Source organism: Hakea prostrata, unplaced genomic scaffold (genome assembly GCF_041222555.1).
Source record: "Hakea prostrata isolate BN-2017 unplaced genomic scaffold, UWA_Hpros_2 contig_45, whole genome shotgun sequence".
NCBI classification, from domain to species: domain Eukaryota; kingdom Viridiplantae; phylum Streptophyta; class Magnoliopsida; order Proteales; family Proteaceae; genus Hakea; species Hakea prostrata.
Window position 1 is genome coordinate 95,227 of NW_028291164.1, and position 27,278 is coordinate 122,504.

At 41.4% G+C, this 27,278-nt stretch overlaps 1 pseudogene; it reads right to left on the bottom strand.

The window, feature by feature from the left end:
• Positions 1-448: 448 nt before the first annotated feature.
• Positions 449-26,978, bottom strand: LOC148999095 (uncharacterized; annotated as a pseudogene).
• Positions 26,979-27,278: the final 300 nt, after the last annotated feature.

A 27,278-nucleotide genomic window follows, 5' to 3' on the forward strand; every position in this document is an offset into this window, starting at 1 on the left:
CCTCCTCAAGGTGCATCTTCTTATCAAACACTGACAATGCATCCAAGTATGGGGCACCATCATCAATCTCCATGGGTTCGGAATCAAACACCATGTCTTCTACTGAGAGGGTCCACAATTGTCTTCTTCCTCCACTTCGGGTCCTCAGACCTACAAACATCAAGGATTCCGGGTCAGGGTTAGGGTTAGGCTAGGCTGGATTTCACAATATCTAGGACCTGCATGTGCAATAGTGTCAATCATCTTCTTGTAATACGGATTCTATGTTGTGTTTGCTAGAATAGAACTGTAAAGCAACCACTTTGCTGCCTTCTGCACCTTCTTACCCATCCCTTTCCATGCACTTGTAATCTTGGGTTGCTGGCCCCTTTCTTTTTGAAAATGTCAGGATCCTGTGCTAGGATGGGATCCCTCATGCCTGAATAGTCACATGGTATTGGATGATCTGCTATATGAGTGACCCTTTGAGCATACCATGTATACCGCCCCTATCCCTAGATCCAGATGCTCCAGCCCTTGCTGCCCTAGAGGGACTAGCTCCTGTAACTTTAGCTCTAGCCCTTTCTTGCTCATGATACTGCATCTCCCTACTCTCAGCCATTGCCCGTCTCATATCCCTCTCCTCCTGCTCTCTCATATCAATCGGATCAATATCTTGATTAGAATTTGGTCAACTCTATACGATGATGGTCCCCACACTAGCCCGCCCAATTCTCTGTCCACCCTCGTCTTCTCCTGTTTCTTATTCCCCTTTTCTTTTTCTAACTCTCTTATTGCCTTCACTATATCAAGATGGGCCTTAGTGCACATGACCACATCTTTCAAACTACTAGTGATGTGAGCCTTCAACCTGTTAATGCCACTTGAGTTCAACTCCTTACCATAGAAGTTATATCTTGTCCTATTCTTGTTGCCAATAATAGCAATACAATAATGCCATGCTCAATCAACCCTCTCCCTCATTGCAGGTCCCTGTGGTTGTGGCTGTTGCTAGCCCTACTATGAACTAGCTCTCGTCCCACTGCCAAACATGATAGCTATTGCATCGAAAAATGATTGTATAAGTCATTGAACAGTGCTAAAATAATTTTATCCATACAAATAAACAATCATGGTACCTATCTTACATGGGCAAAAGAAGGCTACCCATATCAAAATCGGCAATGAAACCACATGGGCAACACTTGAAAATGCTTACATGGCTATTTCATAATTCTCTATAATTTTTAAAACCCTTTTCCCTAAATTTTTTTTTCTAATTTTACTTAATTATTTATATTTTTATTAATAATTTTATAATTTTAAAAAATAAAAGAATCATTTATTTGGTGAAAAAGTACTTCAATTCTGTGATTTGCAAATCGGCCCATGGAGTTCCACATATTTTGATGCCCGAAAATAATTAAATAAATTACTTTGTGCACTTGAAAATGCTTAAGTATCTATTCCTTAATTTTCAAAAAAAAAAAAAAAATCCTAAATTTTATTCTAACTTTTTATTAATATTTGATACGAGGAAAATTGCACCGAACATTTCGAACCAGGTTCATAATCTATGTTCTGGTCGAATCGTGACGGAGACTTACTCAAACCCTAATTTAATGATCATAAGGGCGCCACAGATCAATTAATACCTGGGTACGACTTCCCGAATATTATGGTAGGAAAGGCTAACTTGCAGGAGGTGACTATCATGAAGCGGAGAGGAAATCGTGCCAGGATAAATATCTACTTATGACCCCGAATATCTAGGGAAAAACCCTAGGATCGAACGGTCATTAAAGGAGATCAAGAAGCCATCTCAACGGTCGAAGATTAGAAGTAAAATCTATATAAACCAAGGACAAACAACCCATCAAGTATCTGAATCGTTTCCTAATTACGTATTCGTTATTCCTATGCTCTGCGATTAGCTAGAGCTTTTTGTGATCAGTCCAGTTATTGACTTAAGCTTCGGAGGTGGCCTCCCGACCTTAGCGGTCGGGCCACGTCTAACGTCATTTTTGCAGGTCATCCTCACGGATCTATAGGCTTAACAATTTCCGGACACATCATTTGGCGTCGTTTGTGGGAAACGCTTCAAAAAATCATGGTGACTAGATCAATAGCAGCAGCAGCGGCTTTACGAGAAATTAACACTCGCTCTCAGATGGAGGTTCCGGTCATTAGACCCGAAGGAAGCAGACTTCCAGATGTTCACGAGGATGGAAGGGAAGAAAATCAGGATCCTCCCCATCCTCTCCAGGAACAAATGGAGCAGTTACAAACTCAACTTTTGGAAATGCAACAACTGCTCCGTTTACTAACCAGACATGTGGTTGCACTGCAAGCACCTGACCAAGTCGAGGCAAGAGAACGCGCACAAGAAGCGATTTTTGCTCCACCAATAGCCCCAGCACCGGCACCTTCACATCAAATAGATAAAAGACAGGGCGAAGGCCAGAATTACGGCCAAAACCGTTAAGAGAACCGTCAGGATCGAGTCCGAGAAGTCAGAGTTGGTGAACCTCTTGGGAGAGATGAGTGGCACGATAGGCCGCAGGTAAGCTGAACAGGAACAACCGTGAGGAGACGAAGGGGAGTCCATACCCATTCACCGACCTCAAGACGCTCAGGAAGGGAAACTATTCGGACGGAGGATGAACGGTCACTTCATATTGACCGAGAACTCGCCAACATAAATCAAAGATTGGGGCAACTGTCTCGAGATAGAAAGGCTGATGATATTTATTCAGTCATCCGAAAGACTCCTTTCACCGATGCTATTGCTCTATTCGAATTTCCACATAACTTTAGGCTTCCAACGTTTACGGCTTTTGACGGATCGGGGGACCCCACGGCCCATATTAGTTATTATCATCAAACAATTGTTGTGGCTGGAAACTCTGATGAAATTCTTTGCCGGGTGTTTGCTTCTTCCCTGATCGAGGCGGCCCAAAAATGGTTTTCAAACCTTCCTTCGGGAGGAATCAGTGGCTTTGAGAATTTGGCACGCAAGTTTATTGGCCGTTTCCAGAGTGGGATCCAGATCAGGAAAATAGAAGAGACGCTCTTTACCATCAAACAAGGAAGGAGCAAATCAATACGGGAATACACGAAGAGGTTCAATAAAGTTACAATGGAAATTGGCAACTTAGACGATCAAGTGGCCAAAACAGCCCTCTTTACAGGGTTAACTAACCGGAAGTTACTGGAGTATTTACTACAAGATATGCCGACCACTTACGCCAAATTAGTACAACAATGCCAAAAGTAGGTAGAGGTGGCGGAAATACTTGATGCCTGGCAAGGGGAGCCCAAGGTGGCGACAAGAGAGATAAAAGTCCCGGAAAAAGGGCCAAAGCAGAAACAGCCCGATCGGGAACGCGTGCGAAAGTCACGCTCCACCTGGAGAAGGCGATCCCCAGACCGAGAGGAATATACACCACTAAATACTACTCGGTTCGAGATACTGATGGAGATAAAGAATCGGGACATTCTAAGATGGCCCCCCAAAATTGTCACAAAGACAAGCGAAAAGAACATGGAGAAATATTGCCGCTTCCATAAAGACTATGGTCATTATACTAATGACTGTAGACATCTCAAGGCAGATATTGAAAGGATGATAAATCAGGGACACCTTACGAATTTTCTGAAAGGTAGGGAGGATGATAAGGGAGCGATCAATGAATAAAGAGGTCGTTCGCCAAATCAGGAGCGTCGGTTAGAAACGTCAAAAGCCAAAAAGGGAAAGGAAGTCGCGGGACCCAGCAGGTCCCCGATCCTCACTATATTCGGGGGACCTGAACCCAAATCCTTATGAAAGTTAAAATCAAAATTGAGCTTCGTGGGATCGGGAGAAGCTCAGAAAAGAACAAAAATGGACGAATTGTCAATTACTTTCGATGAAGAAGACGAACGGGGTGTCTGCATCCCTTATGATGATGCGATAGTCATCAAGGTAGAGATTGGACGGAGGGAGGTGCACAGGGTCCTGGTTGACACAGGATCTTTTGTCACATCCACCCAGCCGGTACCCCATCCGACATACCCAAGAATGTGATCCACAGTCCAAGGATCTAGAAACCAGGGACTATGCCTCCCACATACACGATAACATAATCATGAACAATAATAGTCAAGGTAAAAGCAACTAATACTAAATATCATGAATAAGATAAGATTCAATAAATCAGAGTGTGGAAAAGCAGAAAATATCACGGTATAAATGTGATCATGAAGGTGAGAGAATGTATGATAATCACCCTCTCAAAGCAGCGGAAATGAAGTATGATTAAGTTAATTACAATTCCAAGTATCAGAAGATAATCCAAAACAAGTTAATTACATGTCCGATGGTTCCATAAATAGACCAGGGAAATGGGGCACTAGGCTAGGGTTTCTTCTGTCCTAAGATGGTCTCCTTAATGGTGTGGATGAAGAAAGCCCAGCTCTGCCTCTCCCGCACTATCGTGGGGCTAACCCTGGTGCGAATAGTAATCCTCCTCGGCACCAACACTCTGATCTTCACCGAAGATACCACCCGGAGGGTAGTATGCGGGATCAAAGTCCATCTCAAAGGGGGTGCCATCATAATCTTCGGTACCTGTAGGATAATCTAAAAACATTTGTACAAAAGGAATGAGTTCGAAGAACACAGCAAGGTACTTATTCCATAATTAAAATCATACATATACAAAACATAACATAATGCAATATGATATGAAACATATGATGCAAATATGATTCTAACTCTATGAATGCTAGTCTCTATGGTAGACATGCTTTAAGTCATAGCACCATACTTCGTTGGGTGGTCAGTTACTCCCCTCAATCATACAAAATATCTTGGGTCTGCCAGGGAAGTTCGATAAAGTCATCTCAAAAACCATGGTAAGGGAATAGGTCACCGCTCTCTCACATCATCGTTTGGTATAAGTACTGGCGCATGTCATAGTAAAGCCTAGCCCAATGCAAGTCATCTACTCAGTTCGGTCAAGTCAGATCCAGATACGTCCATTCCTCGCCCCCGGCGATCCTTTCCGGTATCCTTCACACTACAGTCAGCGAAATCCTGGATTTCGGACTCATCAACCCTATTGGTCATCCACAAATAATAAACGGGAAGCTCTCATGTCCTCTCACGGATTGGTTACAGGTCTTGAGCGCCCGTCAACCCAAGTCTAGCCATTTGCAACTCTACCAATAAATGGCCCCTTTCGGGTATCCGTAGTATGGTTTATGTCCCCTACCGGATTGGTTACCGGCCTAGAGCACCCATCCAACCATACACTACCACGGGTTGTTCGGTCTCAATGCCCTTCCGATTCGGGTCTGACACGACAAGGATAAACCTAGCCAACCAACTAGACAGTCCTATGTATGTCATCTAATAACCCGGGAAGGTGTCGATAGGCACCATCGGAGAACATCCCATACTATTCCCTCCGATGCCCAAGGACAGAAGTGTCAATAGGACACTCCCCAATCCCAAGTTATACGTAGGCAATCACATATTCAAGCTCATCATTTCTCAGGCATCCAATATATCTTCATAATAAAAGTTAAATCATGATATTGAAATAAATCATCATAGACATAAGTAATCAAGAATTATAACTTAACATGACAAGAGTATAAGAATTTCGATACTACTGTACTAACACATGTATGACAGTCTTATGATAATTAAAAGTAATCAAGAGATTCTATTCTTTAAGTAAGAACACAATTCATAAGTTGATGGCCTATATTGTTTATTGAGATAACCATCCTTACCTTAGGTTGAGTTGATGATGAATTGAGAATACCAGGAAATGGTCCAAAAGGAATGTTAAAACCCTAAACAAACATCAATTATAAGTTAGAGAAGAAATCGGGAAGATCGGATGTGAAATGGGTCAAAACTGGCTAAAGTTGCTGTCAGCAACAACTTTGGTCGATGGCATCGACCAAAGAGGATCGACCAAAAATCTCTTCAGGACAGAATAGTGGATTTTGGGGGTTTTCATCCGAAATTGGTTTTCCGGGGTTCGGATCAATCTGAAACTTGGAGGAATGCTTAAGAACAGTATGAGGACACTATAAATCAAGAAAATACCATAATCCAATGGTCTAAATAGAAAGCCCCAATTTGAGCTATCAAGTTCAAGAGACAAGCATCATGGCATGAATTGGGATTGATTGCATTGACCTAGAAATAGCATGCAATAGCTAGGGGAACTTATAGAAATTCAATTGGAATCATATGATAGTGATAAACATGAACATAGCATACCATACAACTCAATTTTGTACAAAATGGCATGATGTTAAGAGGAAAATCAAGGAATACATATGCTAGGCTTGAGATGGGGGCATAGCATCAATAGATGGCTAAGGAAATCATAGGTTAAGCATGAGTGGACACTTGGAGTGATGGTTGCAAGGTTGCAGCACCATCTCCAATGTCTCAACAACAAGAGAGGAATAGAAAAGAATAGAAAACAAATAGAATAGAGAGTGGAATGATGATTCATACCTTGTTGTTGAAGATGGAGGGAAGAATCAATGATAAACAATGTGTTTTTTGCGGAGTATCCTTCTCATATGCCTAGGAGTTGCTTTGGGAAGCTCCCCCCACGTTTTCAGGAGTGAAAATGATTGCAATAGGGCTCAAGGCTTGAGGTTATAATAATTAGAAAAGAGAATATTCCATGGAATCATTAACTTGGCTGATTGGGAAACTTTGGTCGATGGGGTTTAGTTCAGCAACTTCAAGTGGGGTTTTGAAAGGCTATACAAGGTCAAATTGAGTGAGGTTTTCTTCTACAATTCAATCAAGGAGTCTAGTTTTAGGGAATACCTTCGGATTGTGTACGGGAGGTCATTAAGTACTTCAACTAAATCAATCTTCTCCGATGCACAGACTTTCCTTAAACACTTACAATGCATTCAAGCAAGGGGTATCATCGTCAATGTCCATGGGCTCGGTCTCCGCATCATAGTTATCAATTAGAAGGGTCCACAAGTCTCTTCTACCACCGCTTCGGGTCTTCGGGCCTAAATACAACAGTGGATCCTGGTAAGGGTCAGGGTTAGAATAGGGCTGGATGTTACATCTTCAGTTGATCTTCTATCTTACGAGGCTTATGAAAAGCTAAATCTTGAATCAGGGTTGATGAAACCATTCTCGACTCACCTCTACGGGTTTGCTGGTTCGTCTACCGTGGCGGAAGGAACAGTTCAGTTGGATCTCTCTGTAGGAAATTTCCCGAAAGACTCGACCATTCTGGCAAATTTCTTGGTAGTTCGGGATCTTCCTGCATATAACATGATTTTGGGAAGACCTTCGTTAGCAAAGCTGGGTGCTGTGGTATTGCCAAAACACATGAAGATAAAATTTCCAATGCATAATGGAATCGGGCAAGTAGTTTCAGATCAAAAACTATCCTGAAGGACAAAGTAGGACCCAAAAAGGCCACCGCCCTACCAATTGAAATAAGGGATGATCGGGACGAGGACATCATGCAAAGGCCCGAGCCAGTGGAAAAATTAGAACGTATATGCTTACAACCGGAGGATAATGTGAAGTTTACTTACATTGGTTCCGAACAGCCCAAAGTTTTTAAAGAGGAACTGACAATTTACCTTCAGGAAAACATAGACGTATTTGCATGGTCAGCCAGCGATATGCTAGGAATTGACAGAACTGTGGCCGAACACAAGCTATGGCTCAATCCTGATTTCAAGGCTGTAATTCAAAGGAGACAGACTTTTTCAATCGAAAAGCATGATGCTATTCGGGTGGAGGTGGAAAAACTAGACAAGTCTGGTTTTATCGAGCCCATTGAGTGCCCAACGTGGTTGGCTAATGTGGTAATGGTAAAGAAGCTTAATGGAAAATGGAGAATGTGTACCGACTACACCGACCTCAATAAAGCATGCCCAAAGGATTGTTACCCTTTGCCGCGAATAGATCTCTTGATCGACACCACGGTAGGATATGAAACGTTAAGTTTCATGGACGCATATTCCGGATACAACCAAATCCTGATGAATAAGGAAGACGAGAAATTCACGGCATTCATGACTAATCGAGAAAGCTATTTCTATAAAGTCATGCCATTGGGTTTAAAGAATGCGGGGGCTACATATCAAAGGGCTGTAAAAAAATCTTTACCAACCTTATCGGTAGGAATTTGGAAGCATATGTGGATGATATGTTGGTAAAAAGTCTTTTACGAGCAGGTCACATTGAGGACCTTTGTGAAGTATTTTCCGTCTTAAAAAAGTATCGAATGAAGTTAAATCCAGAGAAATGTGCCTTTGGGGTTTCTTCAGGCAAGTTCTTGGGATTCATGGTTTCTCAAAGAGGAATCGAGGCAAACTCTGCCAAAATACAAGCACTGATCGACATGGAGTCCCCAAAAACAGTTTGTGACATACAGTGTTTGACGAGACGAATAGCAGCTCTAACCCGTTTCATATCGCAAGCAGGGGGAAAATGCTTACCTTTTTTCCAGGCGTTGAAAGACCTGAAGGGAAATAGAGAGGCTCGTTGGACGGAGGAATGTCAAAAGGCATTTGAGGAATGAAAGAAAAGACTCTGCGAGGATTCCCCCTTCCCATTTCAGTTAGACTCTCGAACGCTTGGAAAAGAATACCCATCCGAGGGGATTCGACTTATTCAGGACGTGGAAATGGCGAAAAACACCCAATGAGGGGGGTGTTTTAAGATCATGGCACAGCCCCAAGTAACCAATAATAAGCCTCCAGCTATTTGAGAGAAGCATGCCCGGCAAATATCCCCAGTATGTAAGAATTTCGGCAATAATGAGGGAATAAAATGGTATCCGAACCCCACCCTTGAAGGAATCGTCATAAAGGGAAAACTCCCCGGGTGGATCAGAATTAACCCTTTCATCCTCGCCTGGGACACGAAGAAAGCAGGATGAAGGAATTGAGTAATCAGAGTAAAATTTAGTAAGACCCTCTGGGCGAATGGAAGATTTTACATCTGAGGGTTCGGTAGAAGGCCTCTTGGATGGACGGATGTTCCTGGCCGGTGGTCTTTTAGTTATTTTCCTTCTCTTTGAGGAAATTCCTCGGATCAATGGGACATTACCAAAAGGATCCCTGGGGACAGCAGAAACAGACTAAATCTAGCCTGCGGTTACCCTAGGCCCCTGGTCATTGGAAGATTCGAGGGAAGCGGTTGGAGATCTAAGTTCAGCGGACTCTTTCCCTGAAACCAAACAATCGACAAAATCACGATCGACAAAATCATCATTAGAAGTCTAACCACTACCCATACTAGAAAGAAAGAAGTTGAAACGAAGAAGGAAAACAAGAGCAAGAAGAAAGAACATACTTGTGATTCCTAAAACTCTAAGTATACAAAGCTTGGTTGTTGGTGAGACTGAAAAACCCAAGCAAGAGCTTTTTCTAAAAACACGAGGAGATGAAGGAGAAAAATTATCTTTTATGGATTAGAAACATGAATATAATTGGTGGAGAAAGGCGCACACCGATCCGCTCAGAGGAAGTGAACGCCCAAGATTATCATCCATCAACGGCCGATAATCCTCGACGGTTCAAAAACCGTCATTATGGCTACAAAAGCTAGGGACGTGACGGTTTGCGGTAACTGGACAGTGTGCATACGTTCCCGATTGACACGTGGCCACTACGCATAGTAAACAAAGAGTACAAAGCATTTCGACCACACCTCGTTTGCAAAAGGTGTCAGTAATATTAACTACGAGGTTGTTCATGACTAAAAACAAAAATCTCTTGCACTTACTCACATTCGGACGAAGCATCGATCCAAACCAAGCATCCCGCATCTAACTTGAATGCTTGGCCTGTGGGGCAAACGAGGAAAATTGCACCAAACGTTTCGAACTGGGTTCATAATCTATGTTCCGGTCGAACCTTGACGAGGACTTACTCAAACCCTAATTTAATGATCATAAGGGCGCCACAGATCAATTAATAGCCTGGTACGACTTCCCAAATATTATGGTAGGAAAGGCTAACTTGCAGGAGGTGACTATCATGAAGCGGAGAGGAAATCGTGCCAGGATAAATATCTACTTACGGCCCCGAATATCTAGGGAAAAACCCTAGGATCGGACGATCATTAAAGGAGATCATGAAGCCGTCTCAACGGTCGAAGATTAGAAGTAAAATCTATATAGACCAAGGACGAATAACCCATCAGGTATCTAAATCGTTTCCTAATTACGTATTTGTTATTCCTATGCTCTGCGATTAGCTAGAGCTTTTTGTGATCAGTCCAGTTATTGACTTAAGCTTCGGAGGTGGCCTCCCGACCTCAGCGGTCGGGCCACATCTAACGTCATTTTTGCAAGTCATATTCACGGATCTATAGGCTTAACAATTTCCGGATGCATCAATATTTTAATAGTTATTATTTTAAAAATTAAATAATTATTTATTGGGTGGAAACATTTCGACTTTGTGAGTTATAGATTGACCCATGGAGTTCCACATATGTTTTTTTCCATCATCATACAATACATATATCATGTAAAAAAGTAAGCATTTTTAGTGTAGGAAAATACAATTTTTTTACATCCAAAAATAAATAAATAAATAAATTACTTTGTGTACTTGAAAATGTTGAAGTAGCTATTTCATAATTTTCTATAATTTTCAAAACCCTTTTTCCTAATGTTTTTCTTAATTACTTATATTTTATAATATTTTAGTAATTTTTAAAAATAAAATAATTATTTTTTCCATTACCATGCAACACATATATCTAAAAAGTAAGCATTTTCAGTATAGGAAAATATAATTTTGTGAAAAGAAATTCCAACACCATGAGTTAGTAGATCGGTCTATCGTGTTCAATATATTTTAATTTCATAACTATCCAATAATAATATAGCATGCATTTAAAAAAAAAAGTTTGAAAAATAATAGTTACCTCTAAAATAATAAGACTCCACAAAACTCCTAGATCTGTGTGAATTCTTGTTTGATCGTCCCAAACAACTCTATATCCTTTCAGAATAAAGCAAGATCTACTGGTAGATGTCGAAGATCGAAGAAAAATTAGGTAGGAATGCAAGAAATACTAAAGAAATGCTCTGGAGAGAATAATGAAAGTACCAGAAAAATCATGTGAAAAATAGGCGAAAAATTACCGAAAAGTCGCTTAAATAGTTGGATATCTTGCGATATCGCCGAATATATCGTCGAACTTGGAATATATCGTTTTTGTGCCTTTTTTATTTCATAAGTGTCGAACTAGTGAAATATTGTCATGTTTCGACAATATTTTTTTCCATGGTTTGAAGGGATGGATCTTAGCGCAATGGTAGACAGAGCACAATTATGGTATGAGATCAAGATATCAAAATAGTCTCCCAATAATTATGATAAGGCTGCATAAGAATAATGCCCCTATACAACAAACTATTTGCTACGGTAACCTAGGATTGTAGCATATAATGAACTAGTTGCCACGGTATTTACTGTAACATACACTTAGATATTTGCCACAGTAAATACCATCGCATATACTTGAGTATTTGCCACGGTAACTAATTACCAAAGCTAAAGCTAACAAAACTAATCCCCTGGTTTCCGTCGTAAATCCTTACAACGGCTCTCTAACTGACGGAAACTTATTGTTAGGTCAAAATGTTCTTTATGGGCTTTTGCCACAATAATTTTCCGTGGCAAAAGCCCTTATTTGTTGTAGTGTGTTGATGCGTCCAAAATCTGCTCAGCCCTTAGATCTCCTGAGAATGATCTGTAAAACAAAGCGTCAGATGTGGCCTGACCGCTGCGGTCAGGAGTCCACCTCCGAAGGCTAAATCAGTTGATGAACTTAATTACAAACGGCTATGCTAGAACACAGAGCTAAGGAATGAATAACTGGAATACAATTCAAATAGTAAGCATCTGAGTGTTCACATCCAAGTGTGTGTGTCCTTCCCTTGTGGGGAGGTGATGTTTATATAGAGTGTACCTTCGAACCTTCTTCGTTGGATGTATATGATCCTTCTTCGATTAATCGTTTGATCTCAATAGATAGATTTGTTGAGTGACAAACTTCTACTAGTTTGGACTAGTAGAGGGCTCTTAGGATAACCAGATCGTTATCTGATGGTTATCCTTTTGAAAGCGATAAGTGACAGCCTCCGAATTCTGCCTTTCGTCATTAGGTTAATTAACCTCCTCCATAAGTATTGGATTAGGGCGTGCTTGTGGCTGATTTAGTTTTCTTCCTCAGCAAGCTACCTCCTGAAATGAGTCGATTCCCTTCGTCTCGACCGGAGTCGAGGGTCGAACCATGAATGAACCAAGTTCAATCATATTTTCTCCGTATCACGAGCCCCCCATACCAAGCGTTCGGTCGATCCCGAGGGTTTGGTTTTTAACTGGGTTCGTCGTCAAGTAATAGTCTTGCATAATCCTTTAAATGTCATTTCGCATTTAATACGATAGTGTCGCTTTTTCCTCGAGCTTTGTGAGGGTGCCACTACGCATCCTCCTACAGTTGAAACTATCATGGCTCACGCAATCAAAACGACGGTTTCTAAACACCTGTTTTGGATTCGTGAGTTCAAACTTTCAAACCGTCTTCAAATCTCGATCGTTGATGCCGAATGAATCTCGATCATTCACGTCCTCGAACATCCGTGCAGGAGTTTAAAAGCGGTCCGTTGTCTTCGTAGGTTTCATTCTTCTTGTCTGGAATTTTGAAACCTCGTCGTCTTCTTCGCACCTTTACGATTCTTTCATTCTCAAGCTCTCTGCCTCAGTGAATCAGTAAGTTTACTGATCTTTTTGCAAAGTTTACTTTCTGTCTCCAGGGTTTCTTTTTTCTGGAAACTGCAGTTAGACCTTTTAGTAATGGAAGATAGTAGGGTTTCCTCTGTGCCAAGCGCCGGTAAAAGCGATAGTTGTGAAACCCAGCCCTAACCTAACCCTAACCTTGACCCAGTAACCCGGTTGCTTTTAGGTCCGAAGACCCGGAGTAAAGAAAGAAGCCAACTATGGGCCATCTCAGTAGGAAGACATGGTGTTTGACTCTGAACCCATGGATGTTATCGATGGAGTTCCATACTTGGATGTCTGTGTAGATTTGGAAAGGAAGCTGCAGCTGTCTGAAGATGAGATTAGTTGAAGGACTTGGAATATTATCTAACTTGGTTTGGAGGTATTTCCTTACACTTGACATGTCACTTGATGTGTATGCAAAAGCCCATAAGGTTTAAAGCCCATTTGATCCTCCAAATCCCTAACTATTCCTTACTGTCTGCCTTGGTCGACTCCTCGGTCGAGTGGGCCACTCGACCAAGCACTTGACCAAAGGGGTGTGAAATCTGAGAATTTGTAATTTTAGGGGTTTTTACTTTTATTTAAACCCTACTTCATATTTCTTTGTTACGGCTGCCTCCTAAACACTTTGTGAACGTGAGAACACCTCTCCAAAACTTTCTCTGGTGATTTCTTAGACTCCTCTACAGATCTGAAGCCTCTCATCGCTGTTCTTACAATTCAAGGTTAGTAATCGCTTCAACATTGCGAATTTCTTTTCTTCGATCTTGTTCTTGATTGAGATCAGGAAGTAGATGCTGCATCCTTGCAACCATCCCTTCGTGATCTCCTTCGTTTCTTTGAGATCTATGATCATCATCATGATCTCAACCCTGGCCGTATATTTTTCTGGAAACCCTAACCCTTGCTTGATTTCTGGAAAACTTTGGTGACCTCCCATGCGAGGGACACCTCATGGGTAATATTTCTAGTAACCTAAACTATAATTTCTATGATTTTCTTGTCAAAATTGCCAAATCATTAATTCCCTTTCATTCTGTGATCATAACCTTTCCTGGGGAGCCATAAAGGTTGAAACCCTAATTTCTTGGGTTAAATCAAGAACCCAATTTTTTCCATGATTTGATGTTTTTATCTTCCCATATGATTCTACTACATCCTGGGAAGTTCCCCTTCGAATTTCGGATCAATCCGACTTCAAACGAGGAAGTTATGGCCAAAGTAGTCTGTACAATTCCGTACTGACTTGCTTGGTCGACTGGGCAAGTCTACCAAGCACTCGACCAAAGGAGTCAGTAGCTTCGTCTTTCGCCCGATTTAATTCGTTTGCTCTCTGATCTTTTAGGCATCTTTCTTAATGTTGTATCTATGGTTATTAGGAGTTTATTTGCTAAGTTTGGAGTTTCTCACTTTGATCTTTGGATCATCTTCTTCGATAATCAAGGTAAGGACAGTTAATTCCTTAACTACATAGATTGCTTGTTCTCTGGTTTCTACCTTATGAAACTATGAGATTACTTACTGTTATTGTAATTTAATTCTGATCTCTTACTGTGAGAACAGTAGCACTTGTTTATATTATCTTTTTCATTATTCATGTTATATGAATTACTTATTATTGCCTAATCTGATTTTGCTTTTACATTCTCTTGTATATGATGAACTGTTGGTTGTATATGTCATGACTGATCTGAGAATGTGTTTGCTTAAGTTTGGTTTGAGATTGGGAAGTGTCCTTTTGCAACTTCTGTCCTTGGACATCGGAGGGAATAGTATGGGATGTTCTCCGAGGATGCCCATCGACGCTTTCCCGAATCATTGGTTGTCATACCTATGGATGTCTAGTAGTGTTTGGCTAGGATATACCCCTGTTATATCAGACTCGAATCGGAAGGGTATTGAGACCAAACGACCCGTGGTAGCAATGTGATTCACGGGCGCTCAAGACCGGTAACCAACCCGTGAGAGGACGGGAATCATATTGTGGGGGCCATTTATTGGAGGGTTGCATATGGCTAGACTTGGGCTCATGGGCACTCAAGACCGGTAACCAACCCGTGAGAGGACATGAGAGCTTCCCGTTTACCATATGTGGATAACCGATAGGGTTGATGAGTCCGTATTCCGAGTTGGTCGATGCCATAGGATACGCTGACTCTAGTGCGAAGGATACCGGAAAGGATCGTCAGGGACGAGGAATGGACGTATCTTAAATTGAGATGATATAACTGACTAGATGACTTGCATTGGGCTAGGCTTTTCCCTGACATGCGCCGGTACTTATGCCAAATGGTTGTGAGAGAGTGTGTTGACTAAATCCCCTACCATGGTTTGATGAGGACTTTACCCAATTACCCGACATATCCAAGATGCCAGGATGGCTGAGGGGGAGTGACTGACCTACCCAAAGAAGTACGGTGCTATGACTTAAAGCATGTCTACCATAGAGACCAACATACATAGAGTTTAGATGCATCATACTTTATCTGTTTCATATTGCATTGGATCAGATTATGTTTTGTCACATGTTATCTATGATGTTATGGATTAACTTGCCTTACTGAGTTTCCTTACTGAGTTTCTTCGAAACTCATTCCTTTTTGTATATTTTCTTGTTAGATTATTTTGCATGTCACATCCCGCCCTAAATCCACCAAGGGGATACCCTATCTGGATTACCCGGGGAGTGAATTACTGTCCCGCCGATCAAGTTTAGGAACGATCATAATCACTTAGCACAATAATATAATCAAAAGCAAGAACAATTCCTTATTTCCAAATAATTCAATAATAAAAGTCTAGAAAAGATCTTAGAAGATTTCACAATTAACATCAGAGTGCAGAAAGGATTTTATTAGTATAAACAATCAAGTGTGAAAAGGAGGGAGGAAACCCATCCTATAATATCAGCGGAAGATGGTTCGACTAAAATTAAAGGTTACAACCGATTCACCAAATAACAAGTGAAACAACTAAGCTATAGTCCCGACAATTCAAATAAAAGGTTGAAAAGGGAATGAGGCGACATCCCATCCCTAACACACAATATAAAACTGAACTACTACAAAAAGTCCCGATCTCGGTCTACTCGTCTTTATCAACTGGTTCATCGCCACCAGTATGATACAAGTCTTCAACTCAGCCTCCAGAGGGTTGAGCGCCACGATCAACGGTGGTAGTACCTGCAGGAAAGTCTAACAAAGTATGTTGCAAAAAGGAGTGAGTTCGAAAGAACTCAGCAAGGAAAGTTATTCCATAATAACATAAATCATATGATGCGCAGCATAGCATGATGCAATATGATATGAGACATATGATGCAAATATGAATCTAACTCTAAGTATGCTGGTCATCTAGGGTAGACAGGCTTTAAGTCATAGCACCGTACTTCTCTGGGTCGTCAGTCACTCTCCCATTTCCATATCTTGGGAATGCCCGGGGAAGATCGGTAAAGTCATCAAAAAAGCCGTGGTAAGGGGATCGGTCACCGCTCTCTCACATCACCATTTGGTCAAGTACTGGCGCATGTCACAGTAAAGCCTAGCCCAATGCAAGTCATCTACTCAGTCATATCATCTCAGTTCCAGATACGTCCATTCCTCGCCCCCGGCGATCCTTTCCGGTATCCTTCACACTAAAGTCAGCGTAATCCCGGATTACGGACTCATCAACCCTATTGGTCATCCACATATAGTAAACGGGAAGCTCTCACGTCCTCTCACGGGTTGGTTACCAGTCTTGAGCGCCCGTGAGCCCAAGTCTATCCATATGCAACCCTACCAATAAATGGCCCCCACAATGAGATTTATGACCTCTCACAGATTGGTTACCGGTCTTGAGTGCCCACAAATCCCCATTGCTACCACGGGTCGTTCGGTCTCAATGCCCTTCCGATTCGGGTCTGATACGACAGGGACATCCTAGCCAAACAACTAGACAATCCTATGTATGTCATCCAATAACCCGGGAAAGAGTCGATAGGCACCATCGGAGAACATCCCATACTATTCCCTCCGGTGTCCAAGGACAGAAGCGTCAATAGGACACTCCCCAATCCCAAGTCATACGTAAGCAATTACATATCCAATCTCATCATTTCTCATGCATCCAATGCATATCCATAATAGTAATCAAATCATGATATTGAAACGAATCATTATAAACATAAGCAAATCAAATTGATAAAGTAACACAACAAGAGTATAAAGATTTAAATGCTACTGTTCTAACACATATGTAACAGTCTCATAATGATTGAAAGAAAATCAAGAGATCTCATTCTTTAAATAAAACACAATTCAATATTTGATGACTTATATGTTTATGGAGATAACCATCCTTACCTTAGGTTGAGTTGATGATGAATTGAGAATACCAAGAAATAGTCCAAAAGAAGTGTTAAGGCCTAAACAAACATCAATAATAAGTTAAAGAAGGAATCGGGAAGATTGGATGTCAATTGGATCAAAACTGGCCAAGGTTGCTTTCAGCAACAACTTTGGTCGATGGTTTTGGTCGATGGTATCGACCAAAATGATCGACCAAAATAATCCTTGGGACAAAATAGTGGATTTTGGGGATTTTGGTCCGAAATGGGTCTTTCGGGGTTCGGATCAATCTGAAACTTGGAGGGATGATTAATAACAATGTAAGAACACTACCTAGCAAGTATTATCACAATCCAATGGTTCAAATGAAAACCCCCAAATTGAGGTCCTATGTTCTAAAGACAAGAATCCTAGCATTCATGAGAAATTGATGTAATTGAAAGGGAAGCTAGAGAATTAGTTGGGGAATAGGTTAGGAACATGATTACAATCATTTGCAAGCCAGGGATTAGACTAATCATACTCCACATCTCAGTTTAGTATAAGAAATCAAGTTGTTAAGCAAGGAATCATGGCAATGTATATGTAAGGATCAAGATGCAAGTGAAGCATAGCAAGAATGAAGGAAAAGTAAGTATAAATGGGAAGAGACGTTCATGGCAAGGTGTTTGCAAGGTTGCAACACCTTGGCCATGGTCTCAACAGTAAAAGAAGAAGGGAAGTGAGTAGAATAGAGAGCAAGAGAAGGAATCATACCTTGGAAGATGGTAGTTGGAGAAGAGAGACAAGGATTCTTGTAGAAGATCATCACCCAAGCCAAGGAGGAGCCTAAGAGGAGCCTTCCCACGTTCTCAGGTGTTGAAATGAGTAAAATATCGTTCTAGGTTTGAGGTTTCACTTAAATAGAAGAAGGAATATCCAAAAAGCATCTTTTTCACGATTCTGGGCAACTTTGGTCGTTGGTTTTGGTTGATGGTATCGACCAAAATGATCGACCAAAACAGGTAACAGGTTTCAGCAGAAAATCCAGAAATAGTTCAGCAACTTCGAACAGGGATTCGGAGGGCTATACAAGGTCAAATTGAGTGAGGTTTTCTCCTACAAGTCAATAAAGAAGTCTAGTTTCTATAAATACCTTTGGATCAAGCATGTGAAGTCATTAGGTCCACCAACTAATCTCACCTTCTTCGATGCGCAAGCAGGATTTGCCAGACATAGTTCAGCAACTTCGGACAGGGATTTGGAAGGCTATATGGGGTCAAATGGAGTGGGGTTTTCTCCTACAAGTACATCAAGAAGTCTAGTTTCAGGAAATATAATTTTATTGGGCACAGGAGTTCATTTGGTATTTCAACTAATTCACCCCTCTTCGGTGCGCAGATTAAAAACTAACACTGACAATGCCCTCAAGTGAGGGGCATCATCGTCAATGTACACGGGCTTGGGTTCCGACACCAAATCATCAACCAAAAGGGTCCACAAGTCTCATTTCCCCCCACTTTGGGTTTTTGGACCTACAAACATAATAGGTCCTGGGCCGGGCCAAGGTTGGATAAGGCCAAACATTACAAATCTACCCTAAGGGAAAGGTCTGGCATGGCTTCCTAAGGTTTTCAAAGATAATAATATTGAAACTAAAGTCCAACTTTTAAGGTCTAACATTGAACAAGTCTTTTTATATCCCAAAATAAATAGGGTGTCCGGGCTAGGTTTGGGCTGGATGTTACATTGCAGGTACAGATTATTATGACGAGTAGTACAGTGACGCACAAACTGATGAAGCGTATTACACGCAAGGTACTGGCGACGATCAAGATTACTCTGATGATCCCCCGGCGGATCAAGCTGCGTACTACTTTTGAAAACAGCATAGAGTTAGAAAGGATTCATTGGGTTGATGAAGTCCACACTTATGAAGACGTTATCTATAGACTAGAAGACTCTTGTTCCTAGTTTATTTCTTAGTACATTTGTTTCAGTTGAAATTACCTTTTTGACTTTCATACTGCGTTTCGCTATGTTTGTGGAGTGAGTTTCTGCCTCACTTTACTTCTTTTGATATCTTCGGATATCTGGTATCATTTTCCGCACTCTGATTATATTATTTATTCATTTCTTGAGTTAAACCTTTTGTTTATAATATTTAAACCTTGATTATTTCCTGATTATGTTATTGTATATGTGGGAGGATGATTTCCTCGATACTTGATCTTCGGGGCTGTGGATCACACTCCCGAGTATGCCAGTTAGGGTACCGGCTGGGGGGATGTGACACAGTGGTATCAGAGCCCAAAGTTCAAGGAAATCCTAACCACAGAAAACAGTAACAAAACATTCATGAGTCATAGATCCAGAAGTGACTCATCTACTCTTAGAAGTGAATAATAGAACACTTGGATTAGAAACTTGTTTAATGAAGCATAACTGAATACTTCTGAATAATGCACAATAATTATATTTGAACAAATATCATATAAGCAATAAAAGAAAAGTCCATAACACACAATAATAAAGTGAAACAAAAAGAACTTCATTAACTTTAAAAAAAAAAAAAAAAGGTTTACATCTGAAAAGCATAAAGGGAAATCCTAAGTACAATCTATTTAGGTGATCTCCTCTGATCTCTGTATGCTCTGAAGTCCTCGGCCATTTGAGTAATCTGTGACTCTATCCTATCTTGCCGTGACTCCATCCTCTCATATATCTGCTCCGTTCGACCTCCAACCCTGTCTAGCATGGAAGTCATGAATCTCATCTGAGCACCTAAATCAGTAGTCTCTGAAACTGAATGTGAAGGGCCTCCTGTCTAGAAGTGTGGTGACCTGGGAATCTCATGATGCTCAGGAACAGCCTCATGCATCTCTGTATCCTCTGCCTGATCATCAGAATCGGGACCAGCATCACCCTCATCTGCTGGAGCCTCCACCTCATCCTCATCCTCATATGTATCCTCCTCACCTTCTGGACCCGGAGATCTCACAGTCTGAGTGAGCCTCATCTGTATGATTGTCCTAGTCCCAATGGCATATCCCAGTGATATAGTAAGCTCCTTTGTATTCTCCAAACTAATCTCTAAGTGTCGGAAGATCAATGTCAGTAATCTCCCGAAGCAAAGGTTTCTCATACCAGAACGTGCCACCAGATCTATCATGACCTGCTGGATGATGTAGGACAGGTCTATCTGAAATCCTGTGTAGATGAGATAGATGACTACGGCCTCCATCACAGAAACCCGGTTGTGATGTCCGGCCTTCGGCATGATGTTTCTACCGACGATGCGACCGATGATCCTAGCTGAATTTGTCATCTATCCACTGTCTCACGGAAGGTAGCACTCTATGTCATCCCAGAGAGTGGCGCATATCTCATGAAGCTTGTATGGCATCAAGAATTGGTCTATCTCTGCCCGATAGGTATCCATAAGCACTGTCGTGGATAGTGTGGTACATGGAGAATGTGTGCTAGATCCCTAGTGGAGAAGCGGATCTGTGTCTCTCTGACCCTACTCTCGATAACGAGTCTGAAAGGACGACCCTGTCCTCTAGCCTCCTCGACGGATGTAAGGTTGTTGAAGAACAGCCTCACTAGCTCAGAATAGACGAGTAAGTCTGCTGTGAAGAGATGAGTCCATGCCTGTGTGTCGAATCGCTGTCGGATCCGGAAGACCCGAAGCTCTCGCAAGTGAAGAAGTCTCCCGTACTCCATGCGGCAGTACTCGAAGTATGCCTCGTATAGGAACTCTGCCTGTGGTGTGTCGAAGAGATCGAGTCGGTTGACCTCTGCTCTAGGCTGAGCTGGAACTCTACCTCTACCTTGCCTAGCTCCAACTATTCTGCCTCTGCCTCATCCACCTCTCTGCATGGTGTGATGTCTGTTGGAAAAGATAAGAGACATTGCATGTTAGTATTATTTCGAAAATTCTGCTAGAAGGGCATTTTCGTAATTTTCATTAAAATTGGAAATTTGGGGAAAATGTAAATTGAGCATACTAGCATGTGCGCAATACTTGGAATTGCATGTCTATGAAGTTTACTGGAAGAAAATCGATCGAAATCTTGGTCTAAAGTTGAAAATTCAGCAAGAAGGAATTTGGGGATTTTGCATTCTAGGTCAAATTGGATTTTTTTGAAAATTTTGGAATTGGTAAGATCAAAGTACATGTTCACATTCACAGTATCATTTCGAGCGAAAACTCCAAGCTGTTTGAGAGAAATCGAAGTTTTTCTAAAGTTAACGATTTCAGTACAAAAGCGATATGAGAAGTGCTAGATTGTTGTAGAACTTGTTGTTTAAGCATGGTATTGTGCTAAAAACCTAGGGAACATGTTTCTAAGTGTTCCTAAGCATGATTCCTAGCATTAGATACAAGCAAAACATGATTTTTGGATAAATTTCAAGATTTAAAAGATGAAAATGAGATGGGAATGAAGATTTACCTTGTGTGAAGTTGTTGAGTGTTGTAGTGTTGTTGTTGAAGCACCAAACTACTTGGAAAACACTTAGGAATGCCTTAGTACTTCTCCTCTAGAGTCCCCTTGTCACACCCCGCCCGCCCGACAACCCGTGGGTGCGATCCGTCACAGGATCCACGGTTTTAGTCTGCCAATAATATGTGGATGACCATAGGGTTAAGGAGTGGAGTCCAACAGCGGTAGCCAGTCCGTGAGGGTTCTCACTCCTAGGTTGCGAAGGATACTAAACTGAGTTGGTTGCTGCCATAGGGGAAGTATCTGGACCTCATATAGTATGTTACCATTATGACTTGCATTGGATTAGAAACCCCGACATGCGCCAGTACTCATTGCCAATGGTTGTGGTGAGAGAGTGTTGACTTAACCCCCAGCCATGGTTTGAGAGCCAGGTGTGGACTTACCCCTTTGCCCAGGATCCTTACAGAGGTAACCAGTCCTTGCCGGATCAGAGTGATGAGACTTACCCAAAGGAGGGCTGGTGTATATCTTAATGCATGTCAGCTGTTAGAGACTTGCATAGTTAGATCTTAGTAACATTCATATTTCTGCATACCATTCATATCATTCCATATATGCATTCGTGGATTGTATTGACATATATATGAGAATTGTCTATTCCTTACTGAGTTCGTTAGAACTCACTCCTTTCATTGTATATATTATATGAGTTCTACAGAGGGTGGCTCAACGTCGGAAGTTGGAGATGATTCATATGAAAGAGATTTCTCGTATGAAGCTGATGTGAGACAGACAGTGGTACATGGACTTGCAGAGCATGGAGCCTCCTGAAGATGCTTGTGTGCACTTTTAGCAACCCATTGATGGCCGATGAAGGCAGATTCCCAGGATTTTGATGATTGTGTGAAGAAAGATTGGAGGACATCTTTACTTGCTAATTTAGAAAACTAGTTTTTTAGATTTAGAAGAGAAAACCAAAGAGAAGATTATCTAGTTTATTTATTTTACTTCCGCTGAACTTGATATTACATTTGATTCTTGATTCTTTCCTTTGGCTATTTCTTGGATATTTATTGGAGTATTTGGACTCCTGTAACCTTTTTATTAATTATTGCTCTATTCTTGCTCTTGATTACATCTATTTCTATTTATTATTATTGATAGACTAAAACCGTGGATCCTGTGACGGATCGCACCCACGGGTTGTCGGGCGGGTAACCGAGGCTGGCGGGCGGGTGTGACAGATTATCTAACTATGCAAGTCTCTAACAGCTGACATGCTTTAAGATATACACCAGCCCTCCTTTGGGTAAGTCTCATCACTCTGATCCGGCAAGGACTGGTTACCTCTGTAAGGATCTGGGCAAAGGGGTAAGTCCACACCTGGCTCTCAAACCATGGCTGGGGGTTAAGTCAACACTCTCTCACCACGACCATTGGCAATGAGTACTGGCGCATGTCGGGGTTTCTAATCCAATGCAAGTCAAAATGGTAACATACTATATGAAGTCTAGATACTTCCCCTATGGCACCAACCAACTCGATTTAGTATCCTTCGCAACCTAAGAGTGAGAACCCTCACGGACTGGCTACCGCTGTTGGACTCCACTCCTTAACCCTATGGTCATCCACATATTATTGGAGCGGATGCTCTCATGACTCCTCACGACTGTCACGCCCTCCCAGCCGGTACCCTATCTGGCATACCCGAGAGTGTGATCCACAGCCCGAAGATCAGGTATCGAGTGATCAACCTCCCACATAAACAATAACATAATCATGAACAATCATAATAAAAGTGCGGAAGATAAACCATATATCCAATAAAGAAAGAATGAATCATAAATGAATCAGAGTAATAGATATAATCAGAGTGTCAAACAGATAAGTAAAGTGAGGCAAAATCCCACTTTACAACCAGCGGAAAAGTAGCTCTAAAAGAATAAACTAGACAAAATCTAATCCCAGTAGCAAGTACATTGGGTAACTAAATTGTTCTCCACTTTATAGACAACATCCTTATAAGTGTAAATCTCATAAATGGCACAAGGACGTTTCCACTCAATGGTCGGACTAAGCATCGTACGGAGCATAACCACTCGCGGGATCTTCAGTGTAATTGTGGTAACCGCAATCACCTTCCTGGAGATATGCCTCTTCGACTTGCGCTTCTTCATAGGGACCGTCATAGTACTCAGTACCTGCAGGATAGTCTAACAAACATTGTACAATAAAGGAATGAGTTTCAAAGAAACTCAGTAAGGCAGTTAAAATCCATAATAACATAAATGGCAGGATTCCAAAACAATCATGAATGCAATATGACATGAGACAAGCAATGAATGAATGAATCTAACTCTATGAATGCTGGTCTCTATTGGCAGACATGCTTTAAGTCATAGCACCGTACTTCTTTAGGAAAGTCCACTCACATCCTCAACCATTTAAGATATCTTGGATTCTCTCACGGATCATTTCACCGGTCTTGAGCAGCCGATTGGTAATGGGTCCTTCATCCCTCAGGACAAACCATGGCAAGGGGTTAAGTCAACACACTCTCTCACAACCATTTGGTATAAGTACTGGCACATGTCAGGGTAAAACCTAGCCAAATGCAAGTCTTCTACTTAGTTACATCAAGTCAGATCCAGATACTTCCATTCCTCGTCCCTGACGATCCTTTCCGGTATCCTTCACACTAGAGTCCTCATAGTCCCTGACTACGGACTCATCAACCCTATTGGTTATCCACATATGGTAAACGGGAAGCTCTCACGTCCTCTCACGGGTTGGTTACCGGTCTTAAGCGCCCGTGAGCCCAAGTCTAACCATATGCAACCCTACCAATAAATGGCCCCCACAATGTGATTCCTGTCCTCTCACGGGTTGGTTACCGGTCTTAAGCGCCCATGAATCCCCATTGCTACCACGGGTCGTTCGGTCTCAATACCCCTCCGATTAGGGTCTGACATAACAGGACATCCTAGCCAAACACTACTAGACAATCCTAGATATGTCATCCAACAGTTTAGGAAGGTGTCCAGAGGGCTTCTCCGGAAACATCCCATAATATTCCCGTAGTAGTCCAAGGACAGAAGTGTCAAAAGGACACCTCTCCTTTCCAAACCATACTTAAGCATACACATGCATCAATTCATATCATCACATATATGGTAACTTCATATATGGAAAGAAATCAATAATTACAATCACTTGTATAACATTGGTAAGTAAATCATACATGAATCAATTCAATATGAATAAGTAATGCTACTGTAATCAAAGTTATGCAACAGTAGTATATCATTGTAAGAATCTAATTTAGGAATCATATCTATGATATTCAAATATAGAAACTAGATTCATGCTATCTATGTAATTAAGGAAATAACCATCCTTACCTTTTATAACTCGCAAAGGAATCCTAAGAAATCAAGTAAGATCTTGGCAAACTTGAGAAGAATGTCCTAAACAAGTATATACAACATATTAGGAAAGATGCCTAACAGAAAAGATACCAAAACATCCAACACAGACCAATTCTGGAGTTGCTTTGTACTCATTGGTCGAGTGGATTGGTCGATCGCTGATCGACCAATCAGTCGACCAATGCAGACAGTAGCCTAGAAAAACAGAGTTTTAAGATATGAAATCCGAATTTGGTGGTTCAAAAGGGTACTAATCAAGGGGTAAACTACATCAGCAGTATTCCAACATATAAGGGTACCTCAAAACACCAATCAAATCAAGATATCAAGATCCAAATTAGGAAACAAAAAGTTACCATAATTAGATCAACCATGGATCTTGATGAATTTGAAATAGAAAACAAAGATAAGAACAATAGGAGGATGGATCATTGCTTCAGGTAATGGTATCATGAAAACATACTTAGATCTTCAAGGAACAAGGCTTAGAAGCATAAATCTAAATTAGGAAATAAAACCTACCATATATGTAACTACCATGCTTCATGAAGAACACATAGTATGGTAGAAGAGAACAACTAGAGATTGATAGATCATGGATCATGGAAAGAAAACACAGTAACTAACTACTAACATGATCAACATAGAAGATCCAAAGAGATCAGAATTCAAATCAGATGTTTAACAAGATTAGATCATGGTTTGATCATGATTCCTTCAAAAGCTTGCAATGATCATGGTTAAGATCATTGTTCTAGCCTCAAATCCTTAGGATGATCATGAGAACATGTTCGAGAGATGTTTGCAACAGAGAATGCAGCATCTCTTCTACTGTCTCAACTCAAAAAGGAAAGAAAAACAAAGATGGAGGAGAAGAAGAGAGAGTAGACATACCTTTTGATGCAAAAAGAAGAGTTTCGACGAAGATCCGTCAAGAAAACACCAAGGATGCAAGGGAGATGACTTGCAGAGGTCTTTGGTTCGTTCCAGAGAGTTTGGAGGCAGCAAATACGAAGTGGACTCGAGATTGGACTTAAATAGAGCAAGAACAACCTAATTGCCAAAGACAGCACTCATTGGTTGAGTGGATTGGTCGACTGGCCCGACCGATCAATCGACCAATGCCGACAACAAGACCAAAACGAGGGAATTGAAGGCCCGGATCAAATCCAATCCTAAAGGGGTTTTGCACACAAGTCAAGTGACTTACCTAATAGGTAGAAATGCCTTCAAACCAAGATAGAGAGCACTCCAAGTCCATCAACTAATCCGATCTTCATCAAGATTCAGTTTCCATAAATAGAACTTCCTCATCAACTTTCATGGATTCAAAGCCAGACACCAAGTCCTCTACTGGGATGGCCCAAAGCTGACTTCTTACTTTACTTCGGGTCACTGGACCTACAAATAACAAGGTTTCCGGGTCAAGGTTAGGGCTGGGTTTTACATTCTCCCCCCCTTAAAGAAATTTCGTCCTCGAAATTGAAAGCGTACCTGTGCTTCCAAAGAGGTAAGGAAACTTCTCCTTCATATCTTCTTCCTTCTCCCGAGAAGCTTCTTCAGGGGTATGGTTCTTCCACCGAATCTTCACCAAAAGAATGGTGCGATTCCGCAGCTGCTTGTCCTTCCTATCCAAGATTTCAGCCGGTTCTTCATCATAGGTCAAATCAGCACTAAGTCCTTCAGGTGCTTGCAGCAAAATGTGTTCCGGATTCTCTATGTATTTTCGGAGCATCGAAATATGAAACACATTGTGAACACCAGCAAGAGGCGGAGGTAATGCTAATCGATACGCAACAGGTCCAACCTTTTCCAAAATCTTGAAAGGTCCAATGTAACGAGGGCTAAGCTTTCCCCTTAACATTGAATCTCATCACACCCTTCATTGGTGAAACCTTCAGAAGGACTTTCTCTCCAACTTGAAATTCCAAATCGGTCCTTCTCTTATCAGCATAAGATTTCTGTCTTGACTGGGCAGACTTAATCCTTTCTCTTATCATATCTACCATAGCACTCGTAGCTTCAATTATCTCAGGACCTAAGACTTTTCTTTCACCTGACTCAGTCCAGTACAAAGGTGTCCTACAAGTACTGCCATACAAAGCCTTGAATGGAGCCATGCCTATTGTTGCTTGATAACTGTTGTTATAGGCAAACTCAACCAAAGCTAGGTGTTCATCCCAATTACCACCCATATCCACCACACAAGATCTGAGCATGTCTTCCAATGTCTGAATTGTCCGCTCGATTGTCCATCGACCGTGGATGATGAGCTGTACTCAAGTTCAATTGGGTTCCCAAGGCCTTCT